Genomic DNA, 20,454 nt, shown 5'->3' on the forward strand with positions numbered 1-20,454 from the left:
TAAAACAGAGATTTCCATGTTTGTGTAGGAAGGAGGCCCATTTGGATCAAAAATGCAGGCCCCACCTTGTAATCAGGGACAGCCGAGAGTTATGCACAGCACAGAGATGTGTGCTGTGTCCCTGTCCAGTTGTGAATCAAAGGGAAAGTTATTCATTCAGTGGACCCATAGTCAGGGTCAGCCCTAGACCAAATGATGCCCCAGGCGAGAAGCGTCTTCAGTGCCCCTCCCCTCAATTTGTTAAACTTATGAATATCTTATTTTGTATTGCATTTGTAGCCTGTTTCATGACTTTGAGGCACAATTTGCATGAATGATTTATCCTTGTCATATGAGACGATAAATTTGCTAACAACACAAACAGCCCTCCGAGCCCGGTGCCCCCCAAGCCCGGCACCCCAGGCGGTCGCCTGCCCCTAAAACTGGCCCTGCCTGTAGTACTTCTGGCACAAGTCACTCATATTTCTATTTAAGACAAGTTGGGTGATATGATGGTGAACTGTTGTCAGAATAATATTTAAACATAGGATCTGAAAACAAAGTCAATCCCTCACGCTGGCAGACAGGGCTAATCGGGTTCCACAGATTTCTTGCTTGTAGACAGTGGTACTCCTTACTGCTCACCTTAGCATAAATACTACTATCCCAGGGCAGAACAATCCTCTAACCCATCTGGTATCCTGATTGTGGCAGTGGCCAAAACTTGCTGCTTGAACTGAAAGCACCAAACCCAAAGGAAGAAAACCACGGGGCTTGTTATTAATGTCTATCTGACAGCGCCTGCTAGGCACTAGGTGCTTTCCAAGCACGGAAGGAGGACGGTGCCTGCTCCTGATGACCAGGGTGATCAGAGGTCCTGCTATTAGAGGCTTTGTCTTATATATGCGACTGTATCCCTCCCACGCCCGAAAAAAAGTGTCCTGATTTTTCACACTTGCTATGTGGTCACCCTACTGCTTAAGCCCCTGGCCAAAACGGCCAGTGACTTCAATCAGAGCTGGACTGAGCTTGCTCCACAGAGGTGAGGGGTGCAGGAGAGCTGGTTTTCCTGATCCTTCCCTCCTACCCCCCTCCCCCATGGGAATTGCTTGAGTCTGAAGTCTGTAACGGTGGGGGCTGCTCTCCTTGGTAGAAGTCTTGAAGGGCTGGTCAAACATTCCCAGGGCACATCACCCACCACTGCAGCCAGATTTGCATGAGAGTTCACTCTTGGTTGTTACACTCGGGTGAAGATTTGGCCATAGGTGTCACAACAGGAGCTGCTGGGTGGTGAAAACTTTTGAAATCAGGTCCTAACTCTTTTTAGATCCTTATACCAGTAAATTATTTGCCTTGATAATACCCTGCAGCAGAGAGTTCCACAGGTTAACTGTACACCGCATAAAGAATCCAGCGAAACCTGTTTCAGTTGGTCACTCTGAGAACTAATAAAAATCAGTGTGTTAGCTGAGATGACCTAACAAAGGGGGAACACAAATGAGTGACAGGACAACTTTAGGCTCCTGATGTCGATGTTTTCTTGTATAGGTTTCACTATTGTTTTTTAAATGTTGAAGTCCGTTCATTGAGTTACCCCCTTCTTCCTGTATTGTGAAAGTGCAACAGAACACAAGATAGGTCTTCTCTGTACCAGACATTATTGCTAACCTTGCTTCTCTTGAGAAGAATAAATCTTTAAATAAGCTTGATCCTTTTTAATTTCTCTGTTTATAGAAACCCCGCTCTCTCTTCCTGTCCACCCATCCTGGTTTTGTGTTGCCCTTCTCTGGACCTCTTCTCTCGATGTTAGGGAGACACTTTTGTGTGAAGGATACCACATACTTTTCATAGTCATTGCCAAAGTACTTCAAGTTTTTGCCTTAAAACCTCGCACAAACTGCCCAGAATGTAGTAAGAAGGTGCCAGTCTGCTTGGAGATCTCTCTTATGTTCCTAAAGGGATTAAAGTGGAACTGAATTGTCTGTTGTCTCTGTTTTTTCTGGTTCTAAAAGGGGATGGATGGAGAATTTATAAAGTCTTCGGGGTGGTCCTTTTTGCTCTGGGGAGAGAATCCTTGATTCACGGGATCCTCCCCCACCTTTCCACCTCCAGCAAGGCTGAAAAAATTAATGAATCAGACACTCAGTGGCTCATCTATTTAGATGTGCTCATGATGTTCATGATAAATGCCATGAATATAATCCCTCATTTATTTAAGGGGGAAGGGATAGCTCAGTGGTTTGAGCATTGGCCTGCTTAACACAGGGTTGTGAGTTCAATCCTTGAGAGGGGGCCACTTAGGGATCTGGGACAAAATCAGTACTTGGTCCTGCTAGTGAAGGCAGGGGGCTGGACTCAATGACCTTTCAGGGTCCTGTCTAGTTCTAGGAGATAGGATATCCCTGCTACTAGTAAACTTGCCATGCCCTCTTTTTGCAGCCCCAGATCAGTCTTTTTTAGCTGCAAATAAAAGAAAAAACCCAGGTTTGGGCTGGATTTGTAGGATGACCACTGTGTGCAGTTTGGAGCAAGGTGGGGAATCCACACAAGTCCTGTTCTGTAAACATTTCTATTCGTATTAGGTTTTACAGCGGTTCTTCTCCTGGCCCCCCACCCACACCTTCCCTGTGTTCAATGTTATATTTGTATTCTTGGAAATACCCTCTCAGACCCTTCAGAACAGTGCAGGCCAGATTTACAAACGTATTTAGGCACCGAAAGGGGCGAATGGGCACCTGGTGCCATTTACAAAAGTGCCAATGTCTCTTAGGTGCCTAAGTCCCATTGGAAACCAATGAGAGTTAGGTGCCTAACTCGCTTAACAGTTTTGTAAATCCTACTCGGCTTCTTTCTGCATTTTTAAGTGCCTAAATACCTCTCTACGTCTGGTCCCGTGCGCTCAGAATTTTAACAGGGGCTGCTGGGGACTGCACTGCCGCTACAATGGGGATCCCGAAAGGGAGTCTTTCCTTTAAGATGTGGCTCTTCAGGCTAGAAGAAATACGAGACATGGCCCAAATTACTGCCTGAATTCGCCAAAGCCAGGAGAAGAAAGCTGGGCCTGTAACATATCATAGAAGAAAACCAGCAGGTGTGTGACCTTGGACTCAGACTAAAATACCAGCACAAAATGAACCTGGCTTTCCAGGGAAATAGAACATAGATGGGCCAAGTCACTTCAGAACATACTCAGGTGGAACGATGCCACACAAGGCAGGGTGTAGAATGACTGGCTCGTGTGTGGGTCTGCATGCTGCTTGCTTAGAAAGTGCCCGATGCTGCCTCTCTTACTGTATGTTAGCAGTACCTTACTCTGCAAGTATTAGTGGGCAGTACTTGTGGAGGAAGGTACTCCACACCCTGGGGCAGAATTCAGCCCAGATTGATTGCCAGCACGGCACCAAATACTGGCTTGACTTCCTCCTTCCTGACTGACAATGACAGCTGGTCAACGCTTTTCCCATTTAGATTTTTTTTTTTAATGAATTTGTTTGTTTACATTAAAATGGCGATAGAAAAAGCCCCTGAAAAATTCTGATGCAAATGAAAATATTTTTAATGTACCAATTATAATAATCATTGCAACTGTTTTGGGGTGTTCTTTATCAGCTATAGTACACATCAACAAATTTGAAAAATGAGGAAGAAAAACATTCATTTTTCCCCCAGCTCCAGTGATAAAGGGTTGTTAATACTCATCTTTTTTTCTGTTTACATCATTTACTTATATAACTTCATGTATATTCTAAATACCTGATGGTATCACTGGCCGCCTTGCTATGACTTATAACAGACTCTAGCCCCTTGCATAGAGATGCAGGACTCCTCTGTTATTAGGTGCTTGACCCTCGCACGTGGTACTATATAACTATTGCTGATTCATGGTTAGTAAGTGGATTTGGTTAGGTCCCTTTACATATGAGGAGCAGCTGCCTGTAGGGAAAAACCCTGAACTAAATTGCAAGTGTTTAAATATTCTCATTCTAGTCAGCAAAATAAGAATACTTTAATATTTAAAAAAACAAAAGAAGCCTTCTTGGGGCGAAGGCTCCATCGGCCATGGGGATACAGCAATAGATGCCCTGGCACTAGCCACAAGCACGTTGAAGAACTGCACAAAATAGAAGTTGGCAACATGTAGCTGATCTGAACATCACACGTTTGAAATGCTCAGCTGTGTGTCATAGACCCTAGACAGCTAATGGCGATTCTCCTGTGGTGTAGGAAGCATGCTCCTGTGCTTTTGGAGCAGAAGGATCTGGGTCCCATCCCTGCTGAGTGGTGCGTAGCTTAGTGACCACCAGGAAGTCTTAGTTGCAGTATTGCCAGCCATAAGCATTCCCAAATCATGAGTCAAGCACTTAAGTCATGGGATCAGTTTATAAATCATAAGATTAAAAAAAAAATGTGGTGTTCTTTGCATTTGCCTTTTAACTTTTGAACCTTTTGGGTTCACTTTTGCAAGCTTTTCTCCAGCACCATGAGGCAAGAAACTAACTCTTTTTAAAATCAAAGCTGAGATTCTGGTGTATTCACATGATCCCAGGAGCTGGTGCTTTAAGAAAAGCACCAAATATCATGAAACTCACCATAAGATTGTGAGAGTTGGCAATACTCCAGGTGTCTATGGGTTCATTGTGATAGAGGGGTCCAGTCCTACAAACACATACTACCAGGCATAGTTGCAGCGGTGAAGGAATTGGAAGCACTTCAGGTAGCATATAGCAGTACACTGACAGAGTTTGTAGCAGGTAGCTTGCTAATTAGTTCCTGAAAATCCTCCTGCTTTTACTCCTCTTTTATATTTTTGTCCTTCAGGAGCCCGCACCAAATGTAACAGAACATCTTATTTTCTGTTGTCACCTACCAACTAATGGGAATAATTTTATTTTGGTTGGTTTGTTTTTATCCTCCAAAGCACATTGGATTTCAGCTCATTGGGGTGGGGAGGGAAATCAGCTAAGCGGAAGAAGCCAGCTCCCCTGCACAGAATAAAATGACAAGAAACAGAATCGAGACCTTGCATGTACCATCTGCTTTGCTGGTGTTTGTTTTGCATTTTAATAATGACACACCGGGAGGCAGGAAGCTATGTTTTACAACTTCCCTCTTCTACTGAGAGATGGGAATTTTCAGCATTATTTTTATAGCAATTCAGTGTGACCAGGCAAATGTGAGAGAGGCAGTTAAATAAACCTTCTGAACAATTTACGGAGCCAGGAATTTGTGTGACAAAAACCAAGGCTATGTTCTGAAAAGCAGGTGCCTATGGGAGCCAAAGTCCTACCTGGCTCAGCTTACAATGCCAGAAAGCTGTGAGCAGGGGACGGTATAAGCTGTATATGTGATATTCTGTGTCTGGGGACTCTGTCCCTCTCTCCTAAGATTATATGTATGAGGCCAAATGCCCTGAGTCCATATATAATGTGACAGTGCCAAGAACCAAATGTAGCCAGCATGATTTCACCTGCCATGCTTCCTTCATGGCATGGGTCCCCTCTTTATACTAGGGCATGATGTCATCTCTCCAGCCTGTCACTCTGGCCTTCTCATTGCCACTGAATTTAGAGAATGTCTGTCTTGCGTGACCTGGGATGATAACAACTCAGCACCTGCTGTCCAATGTGCTCCAGTGTCTCGTGTCCTCACCAGCGTACAATCTGCAGAACTTCAAGCACTCGTATAAACACAGCCTGAGATTTGCTTCAGAAGGGGTCTAGTCGCGGCGGGGGAATTACTGTAAAAACGTTCCACACTGGGTGGAATGTATAAGTCACCTAGGGCAGTGGTTCTCCACAACCGGTCCGTGGACGGCGCCAGGCCCTGAGATCTCCCGGACACAGTTTAGGAAGGCAGCAAACCGGTCCCTGGTATCAAAAAAGTTGAGAAACACTTGCGTAGGGAGTTTCAGAGTACTAGCCGTGTTAGTCTGTATCCGCAAAAAGAACAGGAGTACTTGTGGCACCTTATGCATCCGAAGAAGTGGGCTGTAGTCCACGAAAGCTTATGCTCTAATAAATTTGTTAGTCTCTAAGGTGCCACAAGTACTCCTGTTCTTTTTGCGTCGGGAGTGTCTCCTTGGAAAAACAGGGAAGAAGCTGCCTGCAGATAATCCACTCTGGGTTTTGTGCTGAGCTCAGTGTTGGCTGGGACAGGACCTGGGGGAATACACTGCAGGAGCAATCCGTTAAGCCCACACTGCTTCCCTGACAAGTGGCGTTCCCATCACCTGGATCAGAAGAGAGTGCTAAGGTATACAACGGGATAAGGAGGCAGAAAGGAGCTTTGTGGCTATAGCTCAGTGTCCGAATTGTTTCCCTTCAGGCTTTTGGATGAGTTTATTGCTTGTGAAAGGGCCTGACCAGAGGGACCTGGAGGCTGATCTTACTTGGCCAATGCACCGGTACATAGGCAGTATCAGTCTAAGCGTCTCCCACAGGGACCTGTCAATGTGCAACACAGTCTCCTTGGCCTCCAGAGGACACATGAGCTGAGGCTGTGACATAGGTGACCAAACTGCAAGTGTGAAAAATCGGGCTGGGTAATAGGAGCCTATATAAGAAAAAGACCCAAAAATCGGGACTGTCCCTATGAAATCGGGACATCCGGTCACCCTAGCTGTGACTGAACACATGTAGGTCAGGCACTAGGCGTAGTCCTCTGCATTAACCAGTGCAAAGTCTTCTGCAGGCCAGCTCAGCTTGGTCTTGACCCTACAAACACTTACACAACGAAGCGCTCAGTTTTATGCACTCTGAGTAGTTCCAGGGATTTCAGGGTCTGGGTGTGCTTTTGCAGGACCAGGTCACGAGTTGTAAGTAACTGCACAAAGTAAGAGGGGTGGGGCTTGGGCCTGGGCGTGGGCATGGAATGGGCTACACTCTGTATAGGGCATGTGAAATACTTTGGGAATTTCCTTCAAAAGATTCCATAGCAATGTCCAATTTTTAACAGTGCAGTGATTCCAGCAGAGCTTGTCTGAATAGATCAGTGGTTCTCAACCAGGGTACGCGTACCCCTGGGGGTGCACAGAGGTCTTCAAGGCAGTACATCAATTCATCTAGAGATTGGCCTAGTTTTACAACAGCTCCATAAAAAGCACCAGTAAAGTCAGTTCAAACTAACATTTCGTGCAGACAATGATCTGTTTATACTGCTCTATATACTATACGCTGAAATGTAAGTACAATATTTACAATTCAGTTGATTTATTTTATAATTATATGGTAAAATGAGAACGTAAGCATTTTTTCAGTAACAGTGGGTGCTGGGACACCTTTGTATTTTTGTCTGATTTTGTAAGCAAGTAGTTTTTACATGAGGTGAAACTTGGGGGTACTCAACACAAACCAGACTCCTGAAAGGGGTACAGGAGTCTGGGAAGGTTGAGAGCCACTGGTATAGACTGTGTATGTGTTTGTGTACATTAAGCAGAGGATTACAAATACCTGATGTTGTCTTCTTAACTAGAAGCTATCTATTAACCATAGATCCAGGACATAAACTACACGTTAATCACGTGAGAATTCCTGGCTCTCAGTCCTTTGCTGGGACCGGATTGTGCTTTCTGAGACGTTACATTTATACTACGTACATTGGTGTATACTGTGACTCTCCCTGCCCCAATACACCCATTATTTAACTGGGTGTGTTTTTTATTGCAAATAAATTTCCTCTTCCTTAATCCTGTTATTCTTTGGGATGAATATTTCATTGGTCTTTAGTCCGCAATAGCTGACAGTTCAGGCCCTACCACACTCACAGCCATGAAAAACGTGTCATGGACCATGAAATTTGGTCTCCCCCCCTGAAATCTGGTCTTTTGTGTGCTTTTACCCTATACTATACTGATTTAATGAGGGAAACCAGCGTTTCTCAAATTGGGGGTCCTGTCCCACAGGGGAGTTTCAGGGGATCACAAGGTTATTCTAGAGGGCTCGTGGTATTGCCACCCTTACTTCTCCACTGCCTTCGGAGCTGGGCAGCTGGAGAGCAGCGACTGTTGGCTGGGCGTCCAGCTCTGAAGGTAGCGCCCTGCCAGCAGCAGCGCAGAAGTAAGGGTGGCAATACCATACCGTACCATCCTTCCTTCTGCGCTGCTGCTGGCGGCGGCTCTGCCTTCAGAGCTGGGCTCCCAGCCAGCAGCCGCCGCTCTCCAGCCGCCCAGCTCTGAAGGCAGCGCCACCACCAGCAGCAATGCAGAAGTACGGGTAGCAGTACCACAACCCCCCCTACAACAACCTTGTGATCCTCCCCCCCCAACACAAACACACACACACACACACACTCCAGGACCCCTACAATTACAACACCATGAAATTTCAGATTTAAATAGCTGAAATCATGAAATTTACAATTTTTAAAATCCTATGACCAGGAAATTGACCAAAATGGACTGTGAATTTAGTAGGGCCCTGTTGATAGTTGCTCCCTTTTATCCACATTATCCTGTATTTTAAAAAAGACAGCAATAACCTCCCAGATCCAATGGGCAGCCCCTCAGGGCCGTGCCTATCCTGATTTGAACCAGACACTGTTGTAATTTAGCTGGAGGTGTCTGGTTCTCCCTTTTCTATCCACTTTCAAATGTCACCGGTCTCCACTGATGGAATTGCACAGTGTTAATGATGAGCCAGTTTCAAGTAACGTGACTATCTTGCTGAAGATCAGATGCAGTTGGCTGAATTGTCTTTACACTAAGTACAATAAATAGTTTCCTATTCTGCGTTGTGGTCTGTGTGTGTGTGAGAGAGAAAGACAGACATAGATGAATGAAAACTGAGGAATGCTGATTGCTAGAAGAAAGCCTGGAAATGTTAACAGTACACCCACCACGAGTGCTGAATTCAATGCTCTGCTGTAAGTGCTGCAATCGGGTGACTGCTGTGCTCACAAAAAAGTGTCAACACTAATGACAGGAAAGCTTTAAAAGGGCTGAGGTTTTGTTCAGAAAAGCACCTGAAAGTTTGGGTTTTTAGCCAGACCCTATCCAAACCTGTCAGGTTTGCAAATCTCGGCTCTTGAAATCAATGGACAATTGTGATGGTTGCATGTACAAAGTAGACATAAAATTGTACTCCCGGTTATTGGCAGGGCCCTATACTTTTGAAAATAGCCCAGGAAGTCTAGCCGTTGGTTTTTTTTAACTTTTACTATTTCCTGTTGCTCCAACGATCAGTTTAATAAGAAACACAATTGTTGTAATTTTTAAACTGTTCTAGGCATTAAAAAAAAAAAAAGCTAGCCCCCTTGACAATGTTTCTTTTGTAAATGGATGAATTTTGTGTCAAAGCCATTCTGTGATCACAGAACACTGCCGCGTAGTAGAGATCTCTGAGGCTCCTTACAGGCTTGCTGGCTGCTTCTAGATGCTCTTACTGAACTGTCTGGTGCAAACCATTATTAAAGACGGATCAGGAGGTTGCTTGTTGATGTGGAGTGAAGCGCTTGCCCAGAGGCATCGAAAGACGATTCCTTTTGATTTTAACTGTCGCTGTAAAATAGTTGTGAATGCCATTGTTACGAGGAACATTAATGTGTGACAGCTCCTTATTAAGCAGTGATGTCCCAGGAAAAAGAATATCCACACATGGCCATATTCTGCATTGATTCCACCCTATGTTGGATAAATGCAAGACAGCCCAGAAGTCGCCCCACTGTATTTTAGAAATGTCACCAGGTAACTATGTTAATTGCAATGACTTGGGAGTCCATCTTGTCTCAGCTCTGTAACCATAAACCTTCTCTGCCTATCCAGACTGCAGCACAAACAGTTCTACAATCAAGTCTAAATGCTCTTTCTGCTCACTTGTTTGCAGTGTTATTGGACCTGTTTTGGTCCCAGGATATGGGTGAGATATAAAGATATTGTCCACCTCCTCTGCTAATGTCCTTCTTTCACCATTTCCCGGGGGAGAATAGGAAGGCAATTAATTTTCTTAGAGCTGTGGTGTAGTAACAGTTTGTTGGGCTACCTAGAAAGCGGCTGACCTATCCCAGGGCTTCCAGAACCAAAAAAGAAAAAAGTCTGTATGGGTCAGGGAAACAATGCAACATGGTGTTCAGTCACAGTGGGGCTAGATTGCCTTGATGGGAGCTGCTGGGTGCGTCTGAAAATCTGTCCTTTATTTAGGTGCCTAAATAGGCGCTGAGGTCATGTTAAAACCTGGTTCCTTTTGTGAGTGCTGGGCATTGAAAAATCTGACTCTGTGCTCTTGAGAAACCAGCCCAGTGGGTGCGTGTCAGGTCACCGGCCTTGGCGTGGCTAGGTGGCGCTGGTGCATACTTGTGTGTTGCTCTGCTAAAAGGCCTGTTTGGAGCAAGGTTCTGGGTGGAGGTTCCTGGCATGCTGCAGAGTGTTTTGCTTGCCTGCTCTGCTAAGCACTGCAGGACGTCCTGGGAGAAGGCCTTTGTGCCTGCAGCAACACTGGGTCATTTCCAGGCAAACAGAGAGCTGGAGGTAGAGTCCTTGCATGATTAAGAACACATTAGGTGCATTAATGGCTGCTACAGTTTAGATTCCTCTTACTTTTGTCTCTTGTGTGGCAAGCAGTGTCTCCTTCCAGTCTGCAGGAGTATGGTCATGATGTGGTTAGATTTAGGGCCCATTAGGGACCCAGTGCTAAGCAGAGGTTGAAGCTTTAGGAGTGCCTTTTATTAGTTAATTTACAGAGAGATACAGTAACGCAAACTCATGCATTTGGATTTAATTTAGGGGAGAACTCTGTGTGTGTATGTGTAAGTCCATTTCATACTGTGCTGACTTTGCTTACCTGAAGTTATGTTGCAGTCTAAGCAACTGTTGGATTTAGTACCTGGCCTGATTGATATTTATACTCAATATGTGGCCATGTTGTGGCATTGCACTGGTTCTGGACTTAATTTACAATACTGTTTGCAGTACACTCTTTCTTCCATATTTGTGGATATTACTAATGCTCTCCAGTATCACTGGGTACATTGCGTACGTAGGACCAAATCCAGTGCCCCCAAGGGGCTTAATGGGAGTAGTGTGTGAGTAAGACCTGGGTAAAACTGAGGAATTGGCTCATTGTCACTGTAATTGCTTCAAATGGGGAAATAACAGGTGGAGGCTAAACCTAACTAAAACAGACAAATATATGTGGCTCAAACAAAACGTCCTTCTGTTCTTTTTGATGTGTAGGACCATAGCTTCTAGGAGCCCCGGTTGTGGATGAAAACCCCCCTGTGCTAGGCACAAAAACAAACACAGAACAAAAAGATGGCTGCTGGGCTATAAAGCTTCTGTTGTTTGGGGAAACCCTGCATAACTCATGAGGATCTGTTTCCTTAGTGAGTAATGCAGACCCCAAAAACTAATGGCAGTAACACAGGAGGGTCTGATAAAGGGGTTCTTACCCCTTTGTTCTATGGGCAAAGCTTTCAAGACTATAGCCAAAATGTTCTAAGTTGGGTGCCATATTCAGGCAGGTAGCAATGTAGGAAATTGTGTGTTCTTGGCACCTCTGAAACTTGGGCCATTTATTTAGGTGCTTGACTATGGATTTCAGTGCCCTTTTAGGAACTCTAGTTGAAAATATTAGCCTAGGGTACCAAACTGTGTATCTTGAAACAGGATCAGCATCCAGACAGCTCTTACAAGAACACAGACCGGGAGGGCAGTCCCCTGCTATCACAGGCAAGGCCCTCCTAGAATTCTGTTCGTATTAGATTTATAATCAATTTCTGCTAAAACCCTGGAGCCACAAACGCTCAGGTATTAAGGTGATGAATGGTCTAGAAACCTATGAATAAATAATTATAAAGAAAAGAGATCTGAAGCTCTAGTTCAGTGGTTTTTGTGATGTTGATGGACACTCCTCTCCTATTTGATCAGGAAAAGTTTGGGCTGTTGGGACGGCTTTAAAAGATGAAAAGGCTGATGACCAAGTTCCAGGTATCACTGGACAGATATTTCAATGAGCAAATTTAGGACATAAACAGATAGAATGCAAGTTTCCAGTTTTGGTGGGGGTTTTTTTCTGGAATTTGGATAAAATTTAGGGTGGGATTTTTAAAAGCACTTATGTAAGTAACTTGGGAGTCCAAGTCCCATTTTCAGAGTTACCTATGTGCTTTGGAGTCTAAGTTCCACTGAAAGTCAAGTGCCCAGGTGACTTCTGAAAATGGGACATAGACTCCTCAGCACCCACCTAGGTGTTCATGAACATTTTACCCTTTGTGCTTCTGTTCTGCAATGTAAGGGAGATTTTTCAAACCAAATATTTTGCCTTTTTCTTTTGTTGGGAGTAGGAAGGTTAAAAAAACCCAAGGATTTTATTTTGAGAGCACTGAATTCGAATTTTCCATTAACTTGAAGATTTTTTCCCCTGAGAATGTTGTGCAGATGAGAGCTTTTCCTGTGTTAATTAAAGTTCTCCCCATCTCCATCTGGACAGCATTATTAAACATCTCAACAACACACTTGGGGACAGGATCTATCAGAAAAGTGTGTGTGTTGGGGGGGAGGTATTTAAATCACAAAAAAAAAAATATTTAATAAATAAAAGACTGGTGGGTAGGTTTTTCTCTTAAAGTTGAAAACTGGAAACCCTCTCTGTAACATTTAACTGCTAGAGTGGTGGTACTGAGACCAAGCCCTTATATAGCACTTTTCATCCAACCACTTTGCAAACATCATTATCATTGTTTTACAAATGGGGAAACTGAGGCACAGAGCGACATGACTTGCCCAACCTCATCCAGCAGGCCGGCAGCAGAGATGCTGTTAGAACCCTGGTTACCATAGGCCACTGCTGTAGCCACTCGGCAGCACGACCTCTACCAACTAAAGAAATGCCCATAATATCTAATGGGAGGAGGTCACGAGTGACAGTTCTCAGGGTGATTATGATGAAGCATGGTGGGCAGACGTCCGAGTCCTCTGTGGTTTGCTGGTGCCTTTATTATGGCTGTTCCATTCCACCTGCAGACATGGCTGTCTTTGGAAAGCAGAGGATGACTCCTTGCTCTCAGCCCTGGTGGATCCCTGTCTGAGGGGACCCTCGCTCAGGTTACTGTCACCTGGTTGCAGTCAGCAACAAGGTAACATGCACTAAGAGGGTGACATGAAGTGGAAAATGTCACGCCTCCTATGGGTACAATAACACCCCAGATGACTGTAACTGAAAGATGCTGGTGAATAACAATAATTTTTCAGTTTGTGAATGTGTTCGTTCCACAGCAATTTTGGCTGTAGCTAGTTTCACTGTTTCTTTTGTACAGTCAGTTTCTTCTTTGCAGAAAGAATCCTGACCCACAGGAGAACAAAACGCCCCTTTCCTCCTCCTCCTCTGAAAAAGGAATTAAAAAAGAAAATCAGGATATGCTATTAAATATGGTTCTACCAGAAACCAGAATTGAAAAGGAGTCAGTGTCCCTTTAAGGGTCTCTAGCTCCTATCCTAGGCTGTGCATGATTGATTCTGTAGAGATGCCTTCCTGTGTTGCACAGATATTTTGCTTGTGTGTCTTGAGCCCAGTTCCTCTCTCTGGCTCTCCCCTGCCGTTGCCGCTCTCAAACCTGCTCTTGTTCTGTGTGCGCAGCGCTTGGTTCACCTTGAGGCCAAGGAGTTCCTACCGGATGATAAAACTCCTAGCCCTGTCCTGCTGCCCTTCCATGCTCTTCCCTATGGCACCATCAGTTTCCCAGCCCCATAGTTCCTGTCCTTGTTCTGATTCCCCAGGTCTCGTCTGGTTTGAGTCCCTCCCCCCAAATTCTTTGCTGTTGTCCGTGTGTTCTCTGGGATGATGGTAGCTGAGGATCTGGGAAAACCGAATCAGGCCCTAGCGACCCATTTTTTTTTGCTACAAAAACCTCCATTTTGTTGAGGATTGCTTGCCCTTCTCCATAGTCACATCCCTCCTACACCATGGCTACCTCAGTTTCCACCTGCAGGCATTTACAAAATAAAGGTCATGGGCCAGAATGTGGTGGGGGAGTCCCAAGGTATTTGGAGCAGATCCCTGAAGTTTGGCTGCTGATTGAAACTACTTGGATCTGAAATCTGGGCTGGAAACCTAAGTAAGAATAAATAATTGTGTGCCGTCCAATAATGCCCTGTAGTGAGTCGGTGTGGCTCCCCTCCTGTCCAGAAGAGGGAGCCCACGTGCCGGCACCAGAGTGGGTGGGACCACCACCGCCTGTCCCCGCCCCCCGGAAGTCAAGGGGCGGGACAGGAAGTATAAAGGCCGGCCGCCTGAGCCCAGTTGGAGCCCAGCCACCGCAGGGAGCAGACGTGCGGCCGGGAGCTCCTGGCCGGGAGACCGTCGAAGACCGGGGCTTGGACCCTGGCTGGCCTGAGCTACCCCGGGCCCGCTACGAAGAGGAGCCACCGGAGCCCGGTCACGCCGGCCACTGGGAGAACCCCTGGGAACAGGCCCCCACTAACCCTGAGGGTGAGACGGGACCCGAACCCCTTCCCCCCTGCTGCTACCCAGAGGAGCCGCCTGAGGACCCTTGGCCAGACTTCCCGGCAGAGCTACCAGACTTGCCGCCGAGCCCGGGCAGAGAGGAGCCCATGCAGGTGGACTGGCCCGATCCCGGCGCAACGACCGAGGTAGGCTTTGAGGGGGATTACGGAAGTGGCCCGGGGATAGCCGACCCCGGTCCGGCTGCCACTGAATGTGAGCCTATGTCAGTGTGTTGCGGTCTGGATACCCCACTGACCAGCAGCGGCAACACCCGCTGTTAGGGCCTCGGGCTGGAACGCAGTGGAGTGGGTGGGCCTGCGTTCCCCCCTGCCACCCCCCACTCACGGGTGGCAGGCATCCCCCTCATCCGACACTCGGCTACAGAGAGCCTAGGCGTGCCTTGCCTGGCCTCTGAACTGTTTACTCGCTCAGCCCCTGCAACCAGGGCCTGAGCTCACCTGTGTTGGCCCGCCCTGATCCAGGGCCTGGCCTCTGAACTGTTTACTCGCTCAGCCCCTGCAACCAGGGCCTGAGCTCACCTGTGTTGGCCCGCCCTGATCCAGGGCCTGGCCTCTGAACCGCTTACTCGCTCAGCCCCTGCAACCAGGGCCTGAGCTCACCTGTGTTGGCCCGCCCTGATCCAGGGCCTGGCCTCTGAACTGCTTACTCGCTCAGCCCCTGCAACCAGGACCTGAGCTCACCTGTGTTGGCCCGCCCCGATCCAGGACCGGGCCTCTGAACGGCTTACTCGCTCAGCCCCTGCAGTCAAGGGCCTGAGCTTTAACTGTGGTTGCTCCGACTCTGCACTAAAGAGCCGGAGTGTTGGGACTAACGGACTACTTGTTTCCCCAGTAGTGAGTCGGTGTGGCTCCCCTCCTGTCCGGAAGGGTCGAGCCCCGACCAGAACCTACCACATGCCCATTGCTGCTGGGCCAGGAATCCCCAGACACCAGTCTCTCTTGAGGTTCCATGAGTCAAGCTCCTGAAATTAGGGGAAGGTAGGGAAACAAGGGGAAAAAATGTGTGATCCAAGTTTGGGGTGGTTCCTTGTTTTACTCACACTGGTTCACTAGGCCTCCGTTCCGAGGCCTGTCAGGAAGTTTAGAAAGCGACGAAGCATTTGGGAGGGAAGGGGAGGAGATTCAGGAAGCGTCTGAGACCCAAAGTTAGGGTCCAAATCTCCGGCCTTTCACAGAATATGCAAGTGTTTGGATCCAAGGGTTTTGTATTGGCCTGTCTTGGAGATGTGGGACGATAACAACGTTCAGATCTGAGCCTCCCCAAGCATTGGGGTGGAGGGCTGCTTGCACAGGGACCCCATCCCTGATGCAATATGCCTGTTTGGTGATTGGTAGCCTTTAACAAGCTCTTCCGGCGGGTATATGGGTGGGTGTGTGTAGGGGGGGGGGGGGAGGGGTGTGCTTGTCCCACAGAGTTAGGGGAATTCCAGATGACACCCTTGCCAGATGCTCTCGCTTGTCCCAGGCTGCCAATTCCACCTCCTTCTCTTCTTGCACAGCTGTGCGCTTCATTAAATAGCGATGTCTACAAATCACTGCAGTGTTAAAATGTAGAGCAGGGGGAATTCCAGCGCTCTGAATGCTGCCAAGTTCCTAGAGTTTTAGCAGCACACTCAGAAAGAACAAGGGCCCCCACCCCTTTCAAGAACTAAAAATATGACTATACCAAGATTTGGTCAATTATGTAGACTGCTTTTGAATTCTACCGTGGTTGTATCTTGTGCCTCTTCACGTACTTGAATGGATTTCCTCAGCTGTTGCAGGGAGAGGCCAGTGTTTGGATTAGAATCACGGAGGTCGAGCCTGAGACCACCGACTCATCTCACTGTTGACCGGCTTCTCTATTTGACCCCAGCCCTCAGGCTGTCGAAGGCTAATGCTTTAACCAGCCATGAGCATCTAGAGTGTTAAGGACTAGGTGAAGTGTAAAGGATTAATGATTCAGGAAGGGCAGCCTATCTGGTTAAATCACTAGAGTGAGCCACAGGGGATTAGGGTTCAAATCCTTGTCCCGTGAGCTCCCTATGCAATCTCTATGGCCAAGATGGGCAGAAGTGGGTACCTGCCCTGAAACACCTTAAAAGGGCCTGATTTTTCAGAAAGTGTGGGGCACCCACTGCCTGAGAATCAGGGCCCTTTAAGGTGTCTCTAGTCAGGCATCCAAAATCACTGGTCACTTTTGAAAATGTCTGTCTCTGTACCTCAGTGCCCTGCCGGCAAAATGGGGGAACTATTACCCTACCTCACAGGAGGGCTGTGAGGACAACGTGATCTAAGGTTTGCAAGCTGCTCTGGTGCTGGGGGCCGGGTCAGTGGACATCTGTTTGGAGCTTGGCTCCTGATTTGTAAATGCGGGCAGGCTTTTTAGAAAACAGCTTTCTGGCCCTTTTGTTTTCCTTGAGATGCTACAGCCTTTCTCACGTTATGTGAGCCCCTCCAGATGGACCCCAGCAGTACCAAGGGGCCTGGAAGAAAAAAAAATGTTTGTCTTGGGGGAGAAGAAGGAAGCAAGAGCCCGTAACCCAAACTTTCCAGTCTTCAAAAACAGTTTGCTTTAGGGTGGGATCTGCTCTAGTTCGTCCATCCTTAGCATGAATTATAAGGCCCCCCCCCCCCCCCCCATGAGACTCCTCCAGACTTCTATGCCATGGAGTTAAGGCTTATAAGCCAAGGCAATTTTGGGTCAAGAGTTCATACACTATTAGTGTTATCGGGAGAAAATTCCTACCCCCTGCAAAAAGGCCTGATTTTCCAGAGATGCTGGAGTCAATGTGAATGCTACAGGTCAACACCTCTGAAAAACAGATCATTAAGGCTTATAGCTTTGGACTTCCCTAGGATTTCTTATTCACGTCTGTTCTCCCCATATACTATAAACCCTACAGTTAGCCTGATGGCAGTTCAGATCTTCTCACCTGTACTGAAGAGGGAAAAGCAAATAACCTCAGGCACATGCCTTGCTGGGGTGGTGGTTTTGGTTTTTCAATATCATCTCTCAAGAACAGGGGTTCTCAAACTGGGGGTCAGGACTCCTCAGGGGGTCGCGAGGTTATTACATGGGGGGTCGTGAGCTGTCGGCCTCCACCCCAAACTCTGCTTTGCCTCCAGCATTTATAATGGTGTTAAATATATAAAAATGTGTTTTTAATGTACAAGGGGGTCGCACTTAGCAAGCCTCTATGTGAAAGGGGTCACCAGTACAAAAGTTTGAGAACCACTGCTCAAGAAGCAGATGGACTCAAGCATGGAGCTTTGTCTTTAGCTCCGCCCCAGACCCTCTCCTTATATATAAATATGGCCCCAAGGCGGGGTGTGTCTGGTCTCAAACACAGGCCTTCTTTCTCTAGATGTTGTGGGCAGAGAAGGGTTCTCTCCTTTCAGAAGTGTAAGTAAAATAGGCTTATGTGCTCCATTTCGTTAGTGATTTGTAAACAAGAACATATGCACTGAGTAACGCTCCTATGGTAGGAATATCAATCCTGCCACAGGTTTCAGAGTAGCAGCCGTGTTAGTCTGTATCCGCAAAAAGAAGAACAGGAGTACTTGTGGCACCTTAGAGACTAACAAATTTATTAGAGCATATGCATCCGAAGAAGTGGGCTGTAGTCCACGAAAGCTTATGCTCTAATAAATTTGTTAGTCTCTAAGGTGCCACAAGTACTCCTGTTCTTCTTTTTAATCCTGCCACAGTCACCACAGCAGTTTTCTCCTCTGTCATCATTTCCCTGATATCAGAAATGTCATTTCTGAGTAAGAGAACATTGTGCCCTCTTTCTCCTCGGGTAGGAGAGGCAGAATCGTTGTGGGGGAATGAGTTGATGCTTGTAGGTTCTCTTGTCTCTTCCTGAAACTGCTAATAACTTGAGTGGTGGTAAACTAGTCACTTAAGGCTTGATTGTCACACATTCTGGGAATCCACAGGAACTGCAATTGTGTAAGTATCTGATTTTTCAGAAGTGCTAATCTGCTGTGCCTCACCTTACCATCTGTTTTTTTTTTTTTTTTTTTAATTCCTATCTGTTGGGAGGGTTAATATTTGCACAGCCCATTTAAGCTACTGAGAGCACAGGTGCTGTGTAAGTGCAAACTGTCGTCCGGTTTTAAAAAAAGAACGAGGAGTCCTTGTGGCACCTTAGAGACTAACAAATTTATTTGAGCATAAGCTTTCGTGGGCTAGAACCCACTTCATCAGATGCCACAAGTACTCCTGTTCTTTTTGCGGATACAGACTAACACGGCTGCTACTCTGAAACCAGGTTTTAAGTGACCTGTCAGTCAGTTTCATGGCAAATTATGTTGTTTTCCCACCTATGGGATATCACACAATTCTGTCACACAATTCTTGTAAAATTATCAGAGAGAGAAAAGCATTGAATGCACATGAGGCTTTATATGTGAGGATCACTATGCATGTGTGAAAAGCCCGTGTAACTGTGATACAGAACCTCGTGCTGTGATTCCATCTGGTCTTGCAAGGTAAATAGGATTGGGTGGATCGGCGTTTTGGAGGGGTGGCACACAAGTAACACTAGCTGATGCTGGAAGCGATCCTGGTGATTCAGTAGGCTGAACTCCGAGTCAGTGTGTAAGCAATGCTTCGGCACAGTGCTAGGGAAAATTGTACTGATGGAGAGAGAATGCCTCTTAGATGAGACATGGTCATATTGATCACTGAAGATCCCCTGGAGCTTTTTATAAGAGTCGAGTTGTCAGCTCCAGTGTTCAAGCCAAATTACAACTTGGTGACTGTCTACATTCCCCGGTCTGTTGTAATTGGATCTGGTAATTCTCTGCTTACCGTCATATAATGTTACATTTAAACAGTCGCTGTGTTTTACCCTAGAGGTGTCTGCACTGCAGTGGTCAATGAAGTGAACCCAGTTCATAGTTTGTGTGTCAGTATATGGTCCAATTGTACAAACATTTGCTACCAGGCTTCAGTCCCATTAAAGTCAATAGTCTGGGAGTAATGCCCAGCAGTAAGTCCTGTACGTGGCAGTGTTTGCAATGTCACACACTAAATATGTAATGCACTTTGGGATGCCAAGTGCTGCGTGAAAGTAACGCAATCTAGTGACTGGAAGTAGCAACCCAACTCCCAGTCCTGAAAACACTTACATGTGTGGTTAACTCTGTACACACAATCTCACTGAAGTCAGAGAGACTTGTGTGACTTAAACCTAAACATGCACGCTGGGGGCCTAAATGCGTGGAGTGAGATCAGATGGCTGGAGTTAATGCCCTGCTTTTTTTTTTTTTTTTATTTTATTTTTTTTTTTGCAGGAAAACAAATTCATGCATTCCTGTAAACTATTCAATAGACGGAGGCTGCTCGGACGCCTAGCAGCCTAAAAGGGGTGGTGACGAGAGGTTAGGCACCAAATTTAGGGTTTGTTGAGGTGGGGGGAAAGGAAACACCCTAATATGTGCTATGACTTTTATTTTAAATGTAACCATTTCCTTGCAGCACAGTAACCTCGGTACTGTAGTGCACTGGAAGCAGGATGCTTTGAAAAGGCCTCAGCAATAAATAGGAAGCGACTTGCCAATTGCCATTGTCCCAGCTGAGTGAAGAGCAATACTGACTGTTTCCCTCTTTAAACTCTTTGCAGATGTTAGCTAGTGAACCCGTCCAGTCCCCCTGTGAGGATGGGGGAGGGGTGGTTGTAATTGCACAAATAGGGAAACTGAGGCAGAGGCACTAGTGTACAGAGGGGGAGTACAGAGCTTTTGTTTAAAAAGCTTTATATTGGAATTGAAAAGAAAGAAAGAATGGTACGTTTCTGTTGGTCTAGGGAAATGTAAAAGCTCTTTTGATTTGCACCACTTGAGAAGTGTGGACCCATAATCCGACAGGGCCCCTTGGCAAATAAATACACCCGGGATCACCCTGTGTGGGTCGAAAGGACTGAAACGTGTGATGTCGTATGAATGTGGCTCATGGGAAGTCCTAGCACTAGAGGAGGGCCAGAGAGGCCTTAGGCTGCACAGAATGTGGACAGAATTGCATTCCCACAGCCAAG

This window comes from Trachemys scripta, chromosome 9, assembly GCF_013100865.1.
Source record: "Trachemys scripta elegans isolate TJP31775 chromosome 9, CAS_Tse_1.0, whole genome shotgun sequence".
NCBI lineage: Eukaryota > Metazoa > Chordata > Testudines > Emydidae > Trachemys > Trachemys scripta.